Genomic DNA, 21,903 nt, shown 5'->3' on the forward strand with positions numbered 1-21,903 from the left:
GTTTGGAATTTTCTCTCAGCATCTATCCATTGACGAAATGATTGTGAAGTCTTACGGGAAACATAGCCTGAAGTAGTTCATCCGAGGCAAGCCCATTCGATTCAGATATAAACTATGGGCTTCATGCACTTCGGAGGGCTATTGCCTTCAGTTTCATCTGTACTCGGGGAAGGAGCCTAGTGCCCCATCTCAGACTGCTAAAGAAGGCCTAGGGTCTCGAGTCGTGAAAAGACTTCTGGAAATTGTTGAAAATGGCAACAGCCACGAGGTATATTTTGACAATTTCTTTACAAGTCATCAGCTTTTGTGTGATCTGAAAGGAGCTGGCTTTCGAGTGACTGGGACGGTTAGAGAAAATCGATTGACAAAGTGCCCTTTCTCTTCCAACAAGGATTTTAAGAAGGAGCAACGTGGAGCCTATGATTATCGGTTTGATGCAACCAACGATATCTTGGTCGTAAAATGGCAGGACAATAACGTTGTCTCTGTTGCATCCAACTATCTCATCCTAGATCCACTAAGACCGGTTGAACGAAGAGCTAGGAGACAGAGGGAAAAGACGGCAATGCAGCAGCCGCATCCACTCAGGCAATACAACCGGTACAAGGGTGGAGTTAATTTAAATGACTGGCTTGCCAGCAAGTATGCTGTGTCTATTAGAGGAAAGAAATGGTATTGGGATCTATTCGTGCACCTCTTAGACATGGCTGTCATCAATGCTTATATACTATTCAATATGGTGGTTGACAAAGAAAAGGAAATGACTCTTGTAGATTTTAGACGGGAGGTCACACGATCCCTTTTGAAAATAAATTACGGAAGAGGAGAACCAAAGCCTTCAATGTTAGAAGGAAGAACAGTTTCTCTACCACCAGTCAGCATCCGATAGATAGAATAGGACACTTCCTAGTGAAGCGCGAAAAGCAGGGACGATGCCAAGGTAAAAACTGCAAGAAAAAACCACTGAGCTTCTGTGAGAAATGTGACGTCACCCTGTGCACTGGCTGTTTTGCGTCTTACCACACTAAGTTTTGATTTCTTTTGGTTTCATGTGGCATTTAATTCCGTTTTTGGCATTAAAAATATACTTGATGAAATCGTGTATACTTTGATACCCCTAGAGCCCACTGTCCTGCAAATAGGACTTCTTGTATCTCAGAAACCGGAAACAGGAAAAATCTATAAATGCATTTTTGGCTTACTTATGTGATAAAAAGAAACTGGTGAAAAGGAAAACTAGAATCTCCGACATTTTTTCTTGGGCCTTAACGGGTTAAAACTTGGCATAAACAATACTAAACAATGTCTAATTTATAAATCTATAAGGAAAAGAAGTAAACTCACTAACAGTCCAAACGAAACAGGTACCCCCATATCACCAGACAATAAATAAAAAAATAAAATTCTCTACATAATCGAGGATCCAACGCAAACAAAACAAAACAACCAACCCTCTCCCCCCACCTTAAAAAAATAAAACCATAAAACCATAAACAACTAAAAATTATTTGATATTTACCTTTAATAAGAAACTTTTCATATGCCTCTTAAAGGAGCCAAGTGTTCGTGACTGACGAATCCTAGCAGGAACCATATTCCAAGCACGTCCCACAGTCACGACCAGACCAAAGTCTGAACGAACCGAGGGAGTAGCCGGAAAAACCACATCCTCCCAGTTTCAAATTGTATACAAATTTACTTCCCCTACTAGTTTAACTAGTCCAGAAAAACTACATGGGAGATCTCCGTGGAAGAATTGATATGCCAACGAAGATAGAGATATAGCATAAGTATCTTTAATCTTAAGGTAATCAACAGAAGTGTGTGTAGTCGACTGGATAACTCTTACCGCTTTTTAATGAAGAACATGAACAGGAGCAAATACAGAAGGAAATTTAGACATCCACACAGATGAACAGCAACATATATAAGGAAAAATGACAGAGAAATAAAAAAAAGACGGAGTATAGAAAAAGGAAATAAACGGTTTAATTTACGGATGATTCCAACTCCACGGGATAATTTCACTTTTATTACTTGAATATGCCACTTAAACGATAAATCTTTATTCAAAAGAACTCCTAGGAATCGCACATATAGATCCAGGGTGTGATTGATGGGGACTCTTGGTGCAGGAAACTCACTGATTATGGGGCAGCTCACACCTCTACGGAAAAAAAATAAGAAGATACGACTTTTTTACATTTAAAGCTAGTTGATTTTTGTGAAACCAATTGAGTATCTTCTCAGTCATTGCTTGAAGCTTTATAATAAGGGATGACTCATCCGGAGCTTCAGAACCTAGAGTAGTGTCATCTACAAATACTACCAGTTCTTCTCGACTATCAGATGTGAACACCGACATAGTCTGAGAGTAACATTTGTGACACAATCCACAGCAAACATTGGTAATTAGGGTGCTAAGAAGTCGGTAGAGGTCGTTCACATAAATCAGGAAGAGGGTTGGCCTAAGATAAGAACCTTGAGATACTCCGTATTGAATTGGAACTTCCTAGTCTGTATCTTCAATGGCAATAGATCTGTCAGTTAGGCATAAAGAGAACAAAGACAATGCTTCCCCACGTGCACTATGATGGGAAAGTTCACCAATGAGGATGTTGTGTGTAAGGTGGTCAAAAGCTTTCTTTACATCAAGAAAAATGGCTACAGTAATAAGATTAGAATCTAAAGATCGTCGTATAAACTAAAAAAGTTTATAACAAACATGTTCTGTAGAATACTTCGAGCGAAACCCGAACTGATGTAGATGGAAAAAAAATGTTGTTTCAGGAAATCTCACCAGACATTTGAGCATTGGCCTTTCAAATATCCGAGAGAACACTAACAAAAGTGAGATTGGCCTATAGTTTCAAGGATCCTCACAGTCACCTCCTTTAAAGAGAGCTATCTCGCGCGTCAATTTCAGACGTTGGGAAAATACTCTTAGTTGAAATGACCTATTAATCAAATGGCCAATTGGGGTGATAATCAATGGAAGGATATGTTTAATTACTATAGTTACATCAAAAACCTGTGAATAAATTTTTACAAAACAATATTTGTAATTTCCTGCACCGTAACATCTTCACGAACCATTGATTTAAAGCACGGGGGCCTAGGAACTGCTTCCAAGTCTTTGACAAAGAGCAGTAGGAAGCGCTCTTAGCAGTTTTTTTCCCTATCTCCGAAAAGAATTTGTTTATATAATGTCGAACTTGGCCTTTTTCTGTGATAAGTTGATCGTCTACCATAAGAGACTTAGGGAGAACTTCTTGTTTTCTAGATGACGGACTAACTTCCTTAATCACGTCCCAAATCTTCTTTATATTTTTACCGCAATCAACAAATCTCTTTATAAAATATACTGATTTATCCCTCCGAATAATTGATTTCAGCATATTACGGTAGAACTTAAATGCTTATAATTTGGAATCACTTGTTCTGTGTTTTTACTCTTTTCCAAGGTTCTGCTTCCTGCTTATTGACTTGAGGACTCCCGATGTTAACCAAGGGAATATGGGTGTTGATCTTTTTGATCGAAGACTCCTTGAAGAAGATTTTAGACAATAAGACGTGAATATTTCCTTAACATTGTCATAAAACTTGCCAAATATATCGTTATAAATGCCCAAATTAATATTTTTGGTAATGAAAAGTCGCATGAAGATGTATTCAGATCTTCTTTCAGTCTACCCAGCTCCACTGGGGAGCAACAGAATCTCGGTGTATCCTGGTGGACTAATCTTTGTGAATTTTGGAGGATTGGAAACAAGACTGCAACTGGCAAATGGTCGGAAGTATCAGAAAGAAGTACTTTGTTCTTGATGGAGTGTTGCTGACTGGTTAGATATCCTTGTCGGTATGTTTACACAAGGAGCTAATCCATACGAAATTAGGAAAGACAAATGATCAGAAGCCTGTCTAGAGGATGGTTACGCAAGGTGAGGGTTAAAGTCACCCATCAATACAAATTCGGATTTTTCAGCAAAAAAATTTCCAAAACAACTTTTAATTTTTCCAGAAATTGAGTTGTAGATCCATTTGGAGAACGATATACTATGCCTATTATTACCCTTTCCTTAGCGTTGATTTGAACTTCTATAAAAATTTAATCAAATATCTTTTTATTATTTGTACATGAATCATGTCTTAGTACAGCCTGAAAATTATAGGCATGCCTTGCGTCCAACTTTTTGGGCCGTCTTGTGGTTAAGAAATATCGAAATACAACCGGGAATATCCAAAAGTACCTGATTTTTCTCGCTCAAAAATGTTTCAAAAAGACCGATAATTGCAGGGTAAGAATTCCTACATAATAATTTAATATCATCAAACGACAAATTTAGGCCCTGAACGCTTATATGCAAAACTGGGAATGCATCACCCCACTGAGCTCCGGAGTCCCAAAATCTCAGCTACACCACAAACACACTATCAATAATATTCTCAAAATTTTTATAGAAATTAATATTTGGGGCTTTACCAACCGGATTATTTCTAATTTCATTAAAGTTAACTCTCCCATATTCATAATCATTTAACTTCTCTAGTGTTATGTTAGCGTTAATCCCCAACGGAGAATCAATCTGAACCATAATTACTTACCGATGCGGGTGACAGAAAGCCATGCCGAAGTCGCGTGATTACCAGTGACGTCAACCTCTTAATCCGAAGAAAAAAGGCTATGACACGAACTTGATTATTTTGCTCCGAAAAAAAAAATGACAAGTAAAATAGCACAGAAAGGTGTAAATACTGAGGATAAAGAAAGACAAATAAAAGGAAAAAATACAAAATGACAAATAGCATTAACGAACAGCATATTTTTGAAGAAATAATATATTGAGCGGAAGCGAACACTCACTAATAATCATGCGACAGAATCAAAATCAGTATTTACCGATGGGAAAATTAGGGTAGGCAGGTCGTAGCATCCATCTTTAACCTTGATCCAATTAGAACAAGAAGTCTTTTTAGATCCTAGCCATAACCTAGTCCCCTTATGAACCCCTGTGGTATGAACACTTTATCGGAGGCAACTTTAAAATTTCTTAAATTATAAGCCGGACTCAAAAGTTCTTTCCAATGTTTAGCCAGCTCGAATGGAAGGTCAATACTGACGCTTTTCCCTGTATTTCTTAGATTACCAACACAAGCCATAATATTGTCCTTATGTCGAAGATTTAGAACAGATACAAGAATAGAGTCCGATGCTGGACACGAGTCTCGTGTCCTGGTACTTTTAGCCTTGTTTCTAATTCTATAGATTGTCATGAACTTAATATTCCTGTAGTTCCGCACCGACATTTCTGATTAAAAATCATTAACGGTTTCTTCAATATTTTCATTTTCTTTGTTAGGAATTCAATGGATAAGAAGATTCTTGAGTGAATTATTTTGTATTACCCGTCTCACAACAACCTCCTATCACCCCCTGTGTAATCAGCAAGTAGAAAATAAGCACATAACCCTTGATTATGTTATGTCATGTTATGAATCATTGGGTCGTGATGATTGGGATGAGCACATTCCTTTCACTATTTATGATAAATTTGGCTTACAATGAAACTTCCTATTTTTTTCATGTACATGAGAGACTCCTTCTCCTCTCTACCAACTACAGTTAAAAGCAGGAAATTTTCTGACACTTTAGAAAATTATATATCCCAAATATTGAGCAAAATTATTGAATCCCGCAGACAAATTTTCAGTAGGATTGTCAAGTGGCCTATGTATCAGAAAAGTTATGAGGATTAGAATTCAAGACAATTTAAGGCTTTGAACCATGAAGATGTTTTCTTTTTGAAGGTACCAGACTCATCTGGTCCGGATGGTAAGCTTGCAAAGACTTATTTTGAATGGCATTATCCTATTATTCAGATGTTAAACATAAGTCTGAATTATTAAATTTAACTGCCGGGAACAAAAACTTAGGTGGCACATTATAAAAAATGGCTTGATTAAATTTGAAGTTCCCTTGGATTATTGGGACCGATTTGATGCCCAAGGCACCGAAAGAAATCTTACCTCAACTTTTCCGGTCTGAGCCTATAGTAGCACCCAGCAGCTGTATCTCAAATCACCTTGAAGATTGCTTCAATTACCGGATAGATCTGGTCAAAAATTGACTGACTGATCTTACTAGTAGTGGATCATTGTATACTCAGTCTATTCAATGTGCACCAGCTCCTCAGAGTCATGAAAGTACGCCAACTCCGCAGCCCCTTGCAAGTTTACCAACTCCCAAGGCCCCGAAAAACCAACAAGGGTCTGTTTTATTGGTGTTTACACCATTCCTCATCCCTCAAAAGAAAATTCATATGACCTTTGTTTTTTTGTAAGTTAATTTTTATAATTAAACAGTTTCCATATAATTCATTTAGGTATTTTTCCATTCAAATAGTTTGATAGACTTTGTATTTCAAAAGTCTAAGAGCAATATATATACACAAAATTTATGAAAAAATAAAGAAATAAAGTACACAGAAACACGATAGTTAAACGAGAAAAAAACCTAATGATAATTAATAAGTAATTTTATTTCAATCTTCTTCTTTATAAGATAATATCCTCTAGTATCTTTTGAAAAAAACAGACTATTGTCAATAGATAACTTGATTTCAAGTTATCTATTGACAATAGTCTGTTTTTTCTAAAACTGTATTTAGCATAATCTTCGAACTTATAACCAGCCAAATGTCAATATTTACCCCTAGTCATACAAAATATTAATGAAACTCTGACCCAGCTTAACCTTGTTAAAATGTTAATAGCACACCCATATACGAGAAGTCATTTAGCTTTTTTTTCTGCAATCAGGATTTTTATCAGATTCCTAACAAATTAGTTACGAATTAAATGCTTTACGTAGACGTAAAAAAATTGGGAGGAGGTGGGGAAATCCACATTCCTCATCCCTCAAAAGAAAATTCTTATGACTTTGTTTTTTAGGAAGATACTCCACATTTCATTCTTGCTGGAGACCAGGCCACCATAGAGGAGGAGCCATCACTAGTGACAGATAGGACAATTCTATCACAGGAGCTGCAGCTTGAAGCCTCGGACGAGCACGTTGTAAATGAAATCGTAACTTCATTTGCAAGCAAATCTGCCCCGACGACCTTCACAATCTTAACTAAATCTTGAACCCCTAGTCAGACTGAAAAAAACCATAAGGATTTAATCGAGTCAATTAACAGCCCCATGAACGGCTCATACAATGGCTCTGAATATATGCAACCACCTGCATTACTCGTTCTCAGGACTGTCAGTCATTTGAAACAACCAAAACCACCAACTTTTACCCTGCTAAATCTGCAGCTGCCAGCCACTTTGATCGAAAACCCAATTCCTCAAACATTCCAAAATAGCATCAGTTAATTCAGTAGATACCACTATCGCCTCTATCTCCCAATATTAACCATTTCTGTCACATGTTCAAGATCTTCCAGTCGATTCATAGCTATCCCCCTCATTACTTGCCAGTGAAAATCCTACCGAGTCATCCGTGCCCCTTCAGCGTTGCCAAGGAAATCAGCGTCTACCAGACAAATGCAGCCCATTATTGGTATGAGAGGCTCTACAGTAAAGTGAATAATTTTAGCCGTCAGTTTATTTCCCTACAGGTAAGATACTGTGCTTTCAGCCATCAACCCCGAATTCCCCCCATTCCATTACAGGTGTCCAGTTTCTAAACCAGTATATTATTTAGTGATTCTGTTATATTTTGTGTGTTTGTATGTATACTCATTATCTTTGTACAATGTAGTCATTTTGATATTTTTCTACTCAGATCTATCCATCCTTTTTTGTTTGCCACCTTGATTGATCCCGATAATATTTTTTGAATGAATTTAATAGTCGATTGTTCTTCTTCTGAAGGATAATTTTTTTCCCTTTTTGCCCCGTTAGTAAGGTATTTCCCTCTTTGTCTCCTCCCTTGTTGTTGAATTTTTGTGCTTTTCCGTAGTTGATTTCTTGTTTTAGAGCTATTTAAAAATCTATTATTTTTAAGACTATTATATCAAATTATGTTTAGGAGATGTGACCCGACCCAGTTGGAACGTAATCATTAGTAGTAACCTTTCATGAGATCCTTGGCTAGATCTAAAAGTAGCCTATGACGATAAATCTACTCTTGTTACTCATGTCTACTCATCTACTCATCTGTTCAGTAGTGATAGATAAAATGTGACAGAAATTTTATTTTTAATATATTTTCCTTGAATTTTAGCATATAAATATAGGTTAAAAGTGAGAGTGGTGTATCACTTATAATACTATCGTTGACTGTGCAATATATTATGGACAATCAAAATAAAGTTCACCAATTCTTCTATTTAAGTTATTTTTTATAATTAAACAGTTTCCATATAATTAATTTAGGTATTTCTCCGTTCAAATAGTTTGATAGACTTTGTATTTCAAAAGTCTAAGAGCCATATCTATACACAAAATTTATGAAAAAATAAAGAAATAAAGTACACAGAAACACGATAGTTTAACGAGAAAAAAAAACCTAATGATAATTAATAAGTAATTTTATTTCAATCTTCTTCTTTATAAGATAATATCCTCTAGTATCTTTTGGAAAAAACAAACTATTGTCAATAGATAACTTGATTTCAAGTTATCTATTGACAATATTCTGTTTTTTCCAAAACTGCATTTAGCATAATCTTCGAACTTATAACCAGCCAAATGTCAATATTTACCCCTAGTCATACAAAATATTAATGAAACTCTGACCCAGCTTAACCTTTTCAAAAAGTTAATAGCACACCCATATACGAGATGTCATTTAGTTTTTGTTTCTGCAATCAGGATTTTTATCAGATTCCTAACAAATTAGTTTCGAATTAAATGCTTTACGTAGACGTAAAAAAATGGGGAGGAGGTGGGGAAATCCACATTTTTGAAATTAAATTATCTGTAAACTAAAATAAAACTTATATTTAAGGAACTTCTTGTAAAGAGAGTAAACTTAAGAACTTCTGAACAAATGGAAACATCAACGATAAGACCAACTGTAATAGTATATGTGGACCCTAGCACACATGAACTTACCTGAACATCGATGCTTACTGCAAAAGCCCAAAATTTCCTACATGAGGTTCCATATTATGCATCTTCAATGCACGGCGTAAGTAAAATTATATTTTCTCTTTTTTTCTTCCCGTTTTATCAGTTATTTTTTTCAATTTCTAATATACAAAAAAGCTAAATTTTATTGATTAATGTTTCAAAATGATTAGTATGGGATATTTTATAATTCAATTTAAAGATGATTTACGGGTTTTCTTGAAGACAGAGAGTTTATCGGACAGCGCATTAGTAAAAAAAAGCGCAACTATGAGAAAATGGTCAGTGCATTAGTAAAAAGGCACACTTACTCAACCCAAACGGACCTAGCTTAAAAACAGCTAACATACTGTAACCTAGGCAATACAAAACAAAAAAATTAACTGTCTTATTTGAGGTGCGGCATGTTTTCTGCGGGTACCCTGGGTGTGTAGACCTCAGTTTGTCAATATATTAAAAATATTATCATGACAAAAACTTATCCATGGAAAAATATATCCATTTAAAAAGAATATACCTTTGAAAAATGATTCAATTGAAAAATATATCCTTAACAACTTGGAAATAGACTTCTGCTTATCGATATATCAAAATATATCCTAAAGGAAAACATTTATCACATGGAAAAATATATCCTTGAAAAATATTTTACCTTCAAAAATGATTTATTTAAAAATATATCCAAAACAACTTTGACGGAGACCTCTGTTTATCGATATATGTAAAATGTCCTGTTGGAAAATAATTACCCATGGAAAAATATATCTAAAACAAAACAGGCCTGGCCGAAAAGCGGGCGAGAGGCACTTTGAAAAAAATAATATATTGAAAATATAATAATAATAACTCTGTCTTGTGCACACACACACACAAAAACACACACTTAAACTTTATGGCTGTTTAATATTGATGAAATTTATCAAGAAAAAAGAAATCTTCCCACCACCACCCACCTAGTAGTAGTAACACTGTTATTATTAATGAATTTATGTGAATTTATTAAGACCAAGTATTTTTTTTATAGTCTATTATGTTTAAGAGGTAATAACTTGGCAAAAAAAAAAAAAAAAAAAAAAAAAAAAACTGTCGTCCTAATCCGGCAATTGAGACAAATGTGCACTTGAACGAGGCTTTTACCCTACCCATCTATCCAACTACCTAGGACCAAACAGTATACCCGAACCGTCAACCAAATAGAAAAGTCCAAATCCATGCAAAGTTGTCATCAATAAATGTAAGTCGTTGTAAATTTACCAGCAAAAGCAGCTTAAATCTAGAAAAACATTTCCAAGTAGAACCTTCCATTTAGGGCTCATCAGAAGAATACCACATGCCTTAACGGGTTTTGAGGCTTTACATTCTTTACCCGGCATGGTGGAGCCTCTACCATAAGATCTCTATGGTAACCATATGTCAGGTAAAACTTGTGAAATACATGCATACTAGTCAAGCTATTAAAAATTACCTACAAAAAGTGTTTCAATGTTTCCATAATAAAATCCCAGAGGTCACTGAAAGAAACCATTCTGGAACAAATGAAGACATGTCCAGATGTATCTTTTATTGGTATCTGGAACCAATTACCAATTTAAAGATCCTCAAGCTTGTTTGAAAACCCCTACAAACTTCCAAAAAAAGAAAAGCGCAAGAGAAATTATATTAAAATATCATTCAGTATTTCTTAATAATTTTTTGTATATTTACTTAAAAGTTCATGATACATGAAACTAACTTTTTTGAATTGCCAACTAATTTTTTTGGCTGAAAAACCTCTTAAGATCAGTTTTTCGCTCAGCTTTTTACATCTATTTTTAAAATCTGTGTAATTACTACATATTTTTGCATACCTAAATAATTGGGAATAATAAGCCGAATAAGTAATATTTGAATGTATATTACTTTCAAGAAATGGAAAATTAATTACATCAAAATTAAAATCATCCGTTTTATTATATAATTTAAAAACTAATCTATTTATTATTTGAAATATTAATATTTAAATCTAAGAAATGGTCGGAGTGTCCCATCCCATAGCTAGGCTCAAGAATTAACTCTTGTGGATAAATATTTTTTGAAATCTCAATAAACTCTGCACAATTTATTACCCAGAGATCGTCCAGATATCTTTTATTATTTGAAAGGTTATATTTTACATTGCTTGGGCTATTTTTATTAATCATATATTCATATTCTAATTGACTTAAAAACAGGTCTGCTATGAATGGACTCGCATTCCCACCCATAGGAATACCTACAGTTTGTTTATATAAATTCCCATTAAATCTTATAAATGTATTAAATAGAACAAATTCCAATAAATTGCATACCATATCCAAGCTATAACATCTTGAATTAATAGTACTTCTAAAGAAATTCGTCCATCGGGCTTTTTATTAAAAGTATCAATTTTCAAAAATCCTATATTATAAAAAATAAAATTTTTTTTTATCACAATTTTAATTTTTTCTAATAATAATTTTTTTTAAAATTTTTTATAAATTTTTTTAAAATCAAATTAATCGACTCTTTTAGCTGAAACATTCGCCAAAGAATCTATCACTTGTAATGAGTTATTAACACTCCAATATGGATTAAAGTTAGAAAATTTTGTAATTCCGGAGCAATATGTTTTAAATTTATTTCTAATTCCTCCTAAAATTAAAGATAGATCAGTAACCGCAATTCTGGTTGGACACCTTGCTGCCCCAGCAATAAAACGTGGTTTTGGTGGATTTTTATGAAATTTTATCGTCCAATATAAGAAAGGAAACTGTTTATCATTTATTTTAATATTGAAATTGTTCAAAATTCTTTCTTCTATATTTTCAATTAAACTATTCTCCTCCATATGGGCCTTTTCATATGTATTTGTTGTTTGTAACTCTTTTGATAAAATATCACAATAGAGTTTCTGACAAATTATGGCAAAATTATTGCTAGCTTTATCAACTGGTACAATTATAAATTCATTTTGTATATTAGCAATTGCTTGTTTCATATTGGCATTATAAAATATTGACTTTTTCACAGAATCTGTTGGATTAATTCTATACATGTTATTTCTTACACTAGTCAGAATCAAATTTATCCAATTCTGAAATCTATCTTTAGTAATTTTCTCCTTCTTGCACCAATTATCAATAAATAAGTTTAAATCATTCTTTAATCCCCTAAGAATATCTGCTGGCCTTATGCGGTAAGAAAGACGGAACTTATCACCCATTTTCATTATATTTTGAAGATCACGATGCTTTATAATGGACAAATCCCCCGTTACAATATGCTCATAAGTTTGATCCACATACGATAAAAATTGCTCACAATTACAAACCGGTTTCCAATTACTCCCCCTGTCCAGTTTTTTAACTATTGAATTATAGTTAAAAATCATTTGACCAATTGTTTTTGAAAATTTATATGTTAAAATTGGACTACCATTATACACCAAATTACATGGAAGGGCATTCTTTACTCTCCGCTGGTTTAAGATTCTTGGCAAATTAATATCTTCTATTTGTTTAGAACAAAAATTAATAGACAAATATAATCTATTATCCTTATTTACAATTTTATCATATTTAATGTATTTTTAAATGGATTTTGATTTAACTAAAACATAAACTGCATCACATATTGATTTATTTTTTGAGTTACATGTTGTACTTGTTTTTTAAATCCAGAATACTTTTGTTAAATTATTCATTGATAAATTATTTAAATATTTTATTAAACCTTTACATTCCCTTAGTCTCAAATAAATGACCTAAATCGATTAAAAATGAATTTAAATCTAAATAATTCTTTTTATTATTTTTCCTATGTCCTCTTGATCGGTTTTTACGTTTAGTGGGGCAATTAAAAGAAGGGTGCTCAGTTAACCCATTGATACAATTAGGAACTACATTCGACATGTCTCCGTATTTCGCAACTCGATCATTTAGCCCAAAAGGATATGCGGTACCCAGAGCATGGATCCAATACTCTTCTTGTCTGCGTAATTTATTTTTTTTTTCTTCTTTAGTAAAGTTTTCTAGGTGCATGTTTTATACAACTGTAATTAGTAGATTAGATTCAGATCAAGTACCATTACTACAATGTTGAACTAGATAATTGTTAGTTTTTTACTTTCTTATTGTATTTTTATATCCCAAAAGTCTCTTATATATGTTGTCAATTGTTTTCGCCACATATTGTAATTGACAATTTTTACATTCTAGTAAATAGATAATATTATTTCTTTTACAATTTACCTGTCCAGTTAATAAACATGAAACTTTTTATTATATAAAGTGCTTTTAACATAATTTCGAGGGATGAAGTGATCTTGACAAAGAAAACAACGACCATTATACTTACTAATATTCGGCAGACCCCTTTGACTATAATCCTTACCAATATTATTCAATATAAAATCAGAAATCAAATAAAGCCAAAACCACAAAAAATATAAAAATCAAAAACAAGCCCAATACCCAACCCAACAGTCAACAATTAATAAGTTTAATCTAAATAATCAAAAAAAAAAAAAAAAAAAAAAAAAAAAACCCTACCCTAAAAATAAAATTTTGTTATTCAACGCTTTTAAAAAAATTTATACATTAGCCAAAAAAAAATCAATTAAAGGTAAAAACTGGACCAGGGTTAAGGTCCGTCGGGGAGGGATTTTTGATGATTCCTCAACCAGCACTAGATCCAACCTGGATTCATATTATGTTTAAAAGGTAGTTACTTGGCAAAAAAAAAAAAAAAAAAAAAAAAAAAAAAAAAAAAAAAAAAAAACTGTCGTCCTAATCCGGCAATTGAGACAAATGTGCACTTGAACGATGCTTTTACCTTACCCATCTATCCAACTACCTAGGACCAAACAGTATTTGGTATCTGGAACCAATTACCAATTTAAAGATCCTCAAACTTGTTTGAAAACCCCTACAAACTTCCAAAAAAAGAAAAGCGCAAGAGAAATTATATTAAAATATCATTCAGTATTTCTTTATATTTTTTTGTATATTTACTTAAAAGTTCATGATACATGAAACTAAATTTTTTGAATTGCCAACTAATTTTTTTCGCAGAAAAACCTCTTAAGATCAGTTTTTCGCTCAGCTTTTTACATCTATTCTTAAAATCTGTGTAATTACTGCATATTTTTGCATACCTAAATAATTGGGAATAATAAGCCGAATAAGTAATATTTGAATGTATATTACTTTCAAGAAATGGAAAATTAATTACATCAAAATTAAAATCATCCGTTTTCTTATATAATTTAAAAACTAATCTATTATTATTTGAAATATTAATATTTAAATCTAAGAAATGGTCGGAGTGTCCCATCCCATTCTCAAGAGGTAATTCTCAAGAATTACCTCTTGTGGATAAATATTTTTTTATATCTCAATAAACTCTGCACAATTTAATACCAAGAGATCGTCCAGATATATTTTATTATTTGAAAGGTTATATTTTACATTGCTTGGGCTATTTTTATTAATCATATATTCATATTCTAATTGACTTAAAAACAGGTCTGCTATGAATGGAGTCGCATTCCCACCCATAGGAATACCTAAAGTTTGTTTATATAAATTCCCATTAAATCTTATAAATGTATTAAATAGAACAAATTCCAATAAATTGCATACCATATCCAAGCTATAGTATCTAAAACTAACAGTACTTCTAAAGAAATTCGTCCATTGGGCTTTTTTATTAAAAGTATCGATTTTTAAAAATCCGATATTAGACAAAAGAAAAGATTTCTTTATCACCATTTTCAATTTTTCGAATACTAAATTTAGTGACAAATTTGTATACAAAGTAGTAAAATCAAATGAATCGACTCTTTTAGCTGAAACATTCGCCAAAGAATCTATCACTTGTACGGTATTCTCCATGGGGAGGCCCCTTCACAACACCCTCACATACATAAAATGTTTTCCGATATGGCTCTCATGGTTTTTTTCTCTAATCTATCTCTCTAGTTTTAAATTGTAAAGAGCGAATAGTTATGACTTTTGCTCTTGGTTCTAAACTACTTTCCACACAGTTTCTATAAACACTCATGTCGAAATTATTTTTTACATAGTGTATAGGCACCCCCTTGCACACTTGTTTGATATCCTTATTGTGTGTTTCTCCACAGTACACCTTTGACCCTGGAAACACACCATTTCATACTAAATCACTCCCTGTCTCTGACTTTAACATCAAAAATTGATTCTTCAAACAACTGAATAAATTTTAAAATAGTGAATTTTATTTTTGTCTTGTTGTATTTGTCACGTCATTTATTATTTGTATTATTTCCTTGGCAAAAAGTACATAATTCAGTAAGTTTTTTTCTAGATTTTCGTGGAAGATGTAGTAGATAATGATTATACCTATGCATTCAAAGATTTGTTTAGGTTAAGGAGCATGGGTAGCTGGTTTGGCCATAGGCAACTATGTGCTGTTGTTAGTTATATTCCCCTAATGATTCCGGAAAGTATCAATTGAATATTCCATTATGTAATGCTATTACACGTAATCATTGACAGCTTAAATGTACATAATGCGATATGATTTTTCTAAGTTTCATCTTAATGATCATAAATCTGTTTTGGAAAACCCTGGATCATATTCTCCTTCCCGCCACCAAAGTACCAGCTTCCCCCTTCAAACTTTAATGTTTCATGCGAAATAAATTTTTTTTAAACAAATGTCAATTTGCATATATTCAATGAACTATACCATCATACTTTCAATGATAATTCCGTCCATGTGAGATGATCTGTTGAAGAAAAGGATAATTAAGAAAACATTACAATTGAACCCTTATTTTACTTTACTCAGAGCGGTGCTTTTTAGTTATGCGCTGTTCATACTCAAAGTGACACTTTTTTAACTAATGCGCTGTCAGATAAATTCTCAGTTTTCAAGAACAACCGTAAATCATCTTTAGAGTGAACTGTAAAAATTCCAATACTAATCATTTTCATAAATTAATCAATGAAACAGAGTTTTTCCTTATATTTGAAATTATAAAAAAGTAATACATAAAACAGGAAGAAACTAATAAAGAAGATATAATTTTTACTTACGCCGTGCATTGAAGATTCATAATACGGAGGCTCATGTTGAGTATCATTGGCTTGTGCCGTCAGCATCGAAGTTTTGGTAAGTTCATGTGTGCTAGGGCCCATATTTACTATTACAGTTGGCCTTATCGTTGATGTTTCCATTTAAGCAAAAGTTGTTATTTTTGCTCTCTTTGCAAGAGGTTCCTTAATCATAAATTTTATTTTAGTTTCCAGATAAATTAATTTCATCAATGTGCATGTCCCCAGCTCCTCCTTGTTTTTTACGTCTACATAAAGCATTTAATTCGAAACTAATTTGCCTGGAATCTGTTAAAAATTAAATAAAAAAAACAAGTTTTTTAAACTGAAAGTAAGGAGCGACATTAAAACTTAAAACGAACAGAAATTATTCCGTATATGAAAGGGGCTGTCCCCTCCTCAACGCCTCGCTCTTTACGCTAAAGTTTTTTATTGTTTTAAAAAATAAAGTTGTGAGACAGAGTCAAACTTTAGCGTAAAGAGCGAGGCGTTGAGGAGGGGACAGCCCCTTTCATATACGGAATAATTTCTGTTCGTTTTAAGTTTTAATGTCGCTCCTTACTTTCAGTTTAAAAAACTTGTTTTTTTTATTTAATTTCTGATCGTTTTTTAGTTAATGCAGCTTTTATTTGCATAAAAATTTTACTTTTCTTTTGCTAAATGGATGTCTTTACAAATTAACTTACGTAACTAACTTCTATATTCGTCTATTTTTCTTCTGGCAAAAAATACAAAGTTGCAGATTTTTGCAGATATGAGCTTGAAACCTAGGTAATAGGGTTTTCTGATACGCTGAATCTGACGGTGTAATTTTCATTAAAATTCTTTCACTTGTAGGGGATGTTTCCCCCTCTTTAAAAAATCGAGTAAATTTTCTCAGGCTCGTAGCCTTTGATGAGTAATACTAAACTTAATAAAATTTATATATTTAGGATCAGCATTATAAACACATTCTTTTGATATATTTATTGACATCAAAATTTCGTTTTTAAAAGTTTCAATTACTATTGAGTCGTATCGCTTGTTTTTTTATTGTTTTTTTTATTACGTATATGTTATTACTTATATGAAGGGGTTCTCCCCTTAGTCAATACCACGCTCTTTACGTTAAAAGTTAAAAAAAAATTTGATTCACAAACCCCTGAGTCACAAAGGCCGTTTAATTAGAAAAGATAGCTCTTTTGAAAGCACTAAAAAAAACTGTAGCGTAAAGAGCGAGGTATTGACTTGGGGGAGAACCCCCTCACATACGTTATAATTTCTGTTCGTTTTAAGTTCTAATATTCCTTCTTACATTTCAGTTGAAAAAACTTGTTTTTTTTATTTAACTTCTGATCGTTTCTTAAATAATGCTTGGAAATCCGAAGCCCCCTTCATAGAAATGTCCCTTACCCCAAAGAAACATCCTCCACGGAAATATTCTCGAGAGTAACCCCCTCCTCTATCCCCCCCCCTCCCCAAACAATCCTGCCTTAACATGGTTGTCTACGTACCCATAACCCAAAAAAAAATCTGGCAAGTCCGGCGCCCCCGTCCTGGCACGGGCACGGGCCCCCGGAAAACGGACGGCCGTGACAGAGCCGGCCCTAAAGCCTCCGCCCCGAGCCGGCCCCCCCCTACCAGAAAAAAATCACCTCAGAAAAAGTCTTTATAAGAACCCATAAACAAAAAAAGCCGATATTTTAAAAGTGATTAAATGTAATAACTTTAAGCCCTCCCCCCGGGGACTTTGAGGGATTAAGTCATCCTAAATGACATAGTTATCATATTTTCGACCATGCTAAACAAAATGGCTATCTCAAAATTTTGAACGGGTGACTTTTGGAAAAAAAAGTGCGTGGGAGGGGGCCTAGTTGCCCTCCACTTTTTTCGGTCACTTAAAAAGGGCAATAGAACTTTTAATTTCCGTTCGAATGAGCCCTCCCACGATATTCTAGGACCACTGGGTCGATACGATCACCCCTGGAAAAAAAAAAAAAACAACAAACAAATAAACACGCATCCGTGATCTTTCTTCTGGCAAAAAATGGAAAATTCCACATTTTTTGTAGATAGGAGCTTGAAACCTCTACAGTAGGGTTCTCTGATACGCTGAATATGATGGTGTGATTTTCATTAAGGTTCTATAACTTTTAGGGGGTCTTACCCCCTTTTTTTGAAAATCAGCCAAATTTTCTCAGGCGCGTAACTTTTGATGGGTACCACTAAACTTGATGAAAGTTATATATTTGAAATCAGCATTGAAATATTATTCTTTTGATATATCTATTGGTATCAAAAACCCGTTTTCTAGAGTTTCGGTTACCATTGAGCAGGGTCGCTCCTTACTTACAGTTCGTTACCACGAACTGTTTGATCCAGATTGCGGAAATAATACTAAATGACTTCTTCTATACGCGTTTGCTATTGACATTTTGACAAGTTTAAGCTGGGTCAGTGTTTCATTAAGGCTTTCTTTACTAGGGGACAATGTTGGCATTTGGCTAGTTTTAAATTCTAAGATTATGCTAAACAGAGTTTTGAAGAATAACAGACTGTTGTCAATAGATAACTTGAAACCAAGTGAGTATGTTATTAAAATAATACAATATATTAGCTTATAAAGAAGAAGGTTGAAATACAATTAATTATTAATCGTCATTAGATTTTTATACTCGATAAATTATCGTGTTTCTAAGTGCTTTATATCTTTATTTTTGCAAAAGTTTTTGTGTATAAATATGGTTCTTAGACATTTAAAATAGAAGATCTATCAGACTATTTGAAAGCAGAAACATATAAATAAATTATATGAAAACTATTTAATTACAAAAAGTAACTTAAATCGAAGAATTGGCTAACTTCATTTTGATCGTAAATATTATATTGCTCAATCAACAATAGATTTATAAATGATACACTAATCTCAGTTTTAACCTATATTCATGCGCTCGAATTCAAGAAAATATATTAAAAATATAATTTTTGTTACATTGCATCTATCACTATAAAACAGATTATTCTTAGTGACTCCTTATTTGGTGCCCCGTTAGTAACAAGAGTAGATTTATCGTCATAGGATATTTTTAGAGTTATCCCAAGACTTCATGATAGGTTACTACTGCCAATACCTACTAGGATCACGGATCACTTTGCTACCCTAATTGACAATGTGTTTGTGTCTTTTAATTATAACTAAAATGTGCTTTCTAGTATTAAAGTGAACTCTGCATTTGATTAATTCATTGCTATCTGGATTTCAAAGCGTGAACACATATTTGCACTGGTTTCTTTGAGCTTGAAAATATAATTAACTCAGTGACTACGGAAGTGTCACGATACTGTAAAGGATTAAAGTTACAAGTGCCTTTTTAATTGGATATCACTTCATAATTATAGCATTGGCGGACGTCATTTTTGCAAGATATTATTGGAAAGCGGGGGGATTTAATTGCCCCCCTTGCGAGTAAGTTTTCATTTCCTGCTTAATTTTTAATTAGTTTTTGATGATCCTGTCCACTAAAGATAAGTCAACTTTTGAGTTATTGGATTATTATTGTCATCATGGTACAGTTTCAGAAGGGAGATTTGGCGGTAGCTCAGTTCAAGGGATATCCCCTCTGGCCAGTCCGGATTGTTAACATAACTAACCAAAAAGAGTCTACGCCAAAATTCATTGTTTTTTGCTACGGGTCCCATGACTTTCAGACCGTGGTAGAAGTGAATTTTCTTTCATATAGTGGAAATTATGCGGAAGCTTTTGAAAAAAACGGCTAAGGGCGTAAATCATGCTTTCCGTGAGTGTGAATCTTCTCCTGATCTTTACTATCAGTTTCTGAAGAAGAAAACTGCAAAAGGCGTGGGTGCTGATTTAACTGCTTCGAGCGAAACATCTGCAATCCGAAATCAGCTTACTTTAGCACAAGGTGAAGTTACAAAGCTTAAATTTGGCCTAGTTAAAAAATAGAGAAAAAAGTTCAGGAAAAAGTTGTTTCCGTGACAGGAGTAGCAGGCTCATCGCAACAAGCCGCTCTGAACCCTGAACTGATTGTTTCGGAAATATATGATTCGATCACACTAGAATACAACGTAAAGTTTGAGAAAATAGAAAAACTGTTTTCATCGCTGGATAGCCAGATTCAGTCATTAGCGCTTCGATTGGCTACTATTGAGAAAAAGCTGGACGATTACGAACAGGAGCGTTTGCTTGATTCTTTGTTTTTTTTCGGAGTGAAGCAGGACCCCAGAAACGACCTGGGTACTACTGTTCTTGATATAGTGAAGAGAATGGGTGTAAATGTCCAGAAAGAAAGTTGTTGTCTGTGAACCGTTTTAGACTTCTGAACGCTGCCCGGAATATCCAGACACCTACGACTGTTGCGCCAGTTCTCGTTAAATTTGCAACTAAAGATACGGCGTATAATATTTTCAGAGCGAAATCAAAGCTGGAGAAATCAGGTGTATTCGTCACTGAATATCTTACAAAAATGAAAAAAGCGATTTTTGAAGGTGCGAGAAACAGATACGGTGTAAAAAACGTGGGGTCTAATCGTCTCCATGCTTAAAAACGTGAGCAGGGTGATAGACACCCAACACGAATCTTCTCACTTGTTGACACTAGTTAGTGCTTTAGTAAATGTTGATTATTTGTGTTTTTTGTTTTTTTGTTTGTTTTGTTTTTTTTTGTTTTTTTTTTTCTAGATTAAGAGAAATTATTTTATTTCCTTATTTATGTTGAATGATTTTTCTTTATTGAATAGATTTATGCGTAATCCGCTCCGTATTGAAGATCATTTAGAGGCTCAAATTGGAAGTGATGATTTGCCTATTATTAATTCAAAGCCTCTTCGTGAGAGTTCTTATATATTGCCGTCGTAAGTTAGTTGAGACATGTCGCTGTGTCTTTGCACGTGGAATTGCCACCTTACTACGGGATATTTAGATGTTCTGCAGATGATTGAGATATCTTCTTCAAAATTTGATATAATGGGTATTTGTGAAACTTTTTTGAGTTCTGACCAATCTCTCTCGGCTTTTTCTTTTCCAGGATATGATTTTGAGGTAAGGAACCGATCAACTATGAACCGAGGAGGCCTGGGATTTTTGATTAAAAAAAATATGAAGTATGGGGTGAGGGAGGATTTGGGTGTATGGATAGAAGGTAAGATTGAAAGTTTTTATTTAGAATTAGAAATTTGGAAAAGGAAGGTTTTAATTAGTGTAGTGTATAGGCCGCCCAGTGCACGCCTGGATGAGTTTGTAGCAGGTTTTGATGAGTTGATGAGGGTGGTTTCGTCTACAAGCATGGATTTTTTTTGTATGGGTGATTTTAACTATAATCTTTTAGATCTTTCAGGTGATAATTTGGATTTTTTTAATTATATGATTTCAAGTGACCTTTACCCTTTAACTTGTGTACCTACCCGAATCTCTACTAATTCTGCGACCTTAATTGTTAACGTTGTCGTGGGACCTAGCTATTTGAGTCAAAGCTATTCAGATGTGATAGTATATCCAGGATCAGATCATCTTCCGGTAATTGCTCATGTGACGTGTCTTAGAAAACGACGTATCCCAGCTAAAAAAATACTGACAAGTGAGCTGAAAAAGCAAAATTTGAATAGCTTTACCGAGGAGTTGAGCTGTATCAAGTGGGAATCGGTTCAGAGGATTCCTGATTATTCGTCTCTTGAGCACCATCATTTCTGGCATATATTCCCAAGAATGTGTGAGAAAACATGCCCCT

Source organism: Artemia sp. Qi Xiang Cuo, unplaced genomic scaffold, assembly GCF_049724085.1.
Source record: "Artemia sp. Qi Xiang Cuo unplaced genomic scaffold, ASM4972408v1 HiC_scaffold_2971, whole genome shotgun sequence".
NCBI lineage: Eukaryota > Metazoa > Arthropoda > Branchiopoda > Anostraca > Artemiidae > Artemia > Artemia sp. Qi Xiang Cuo.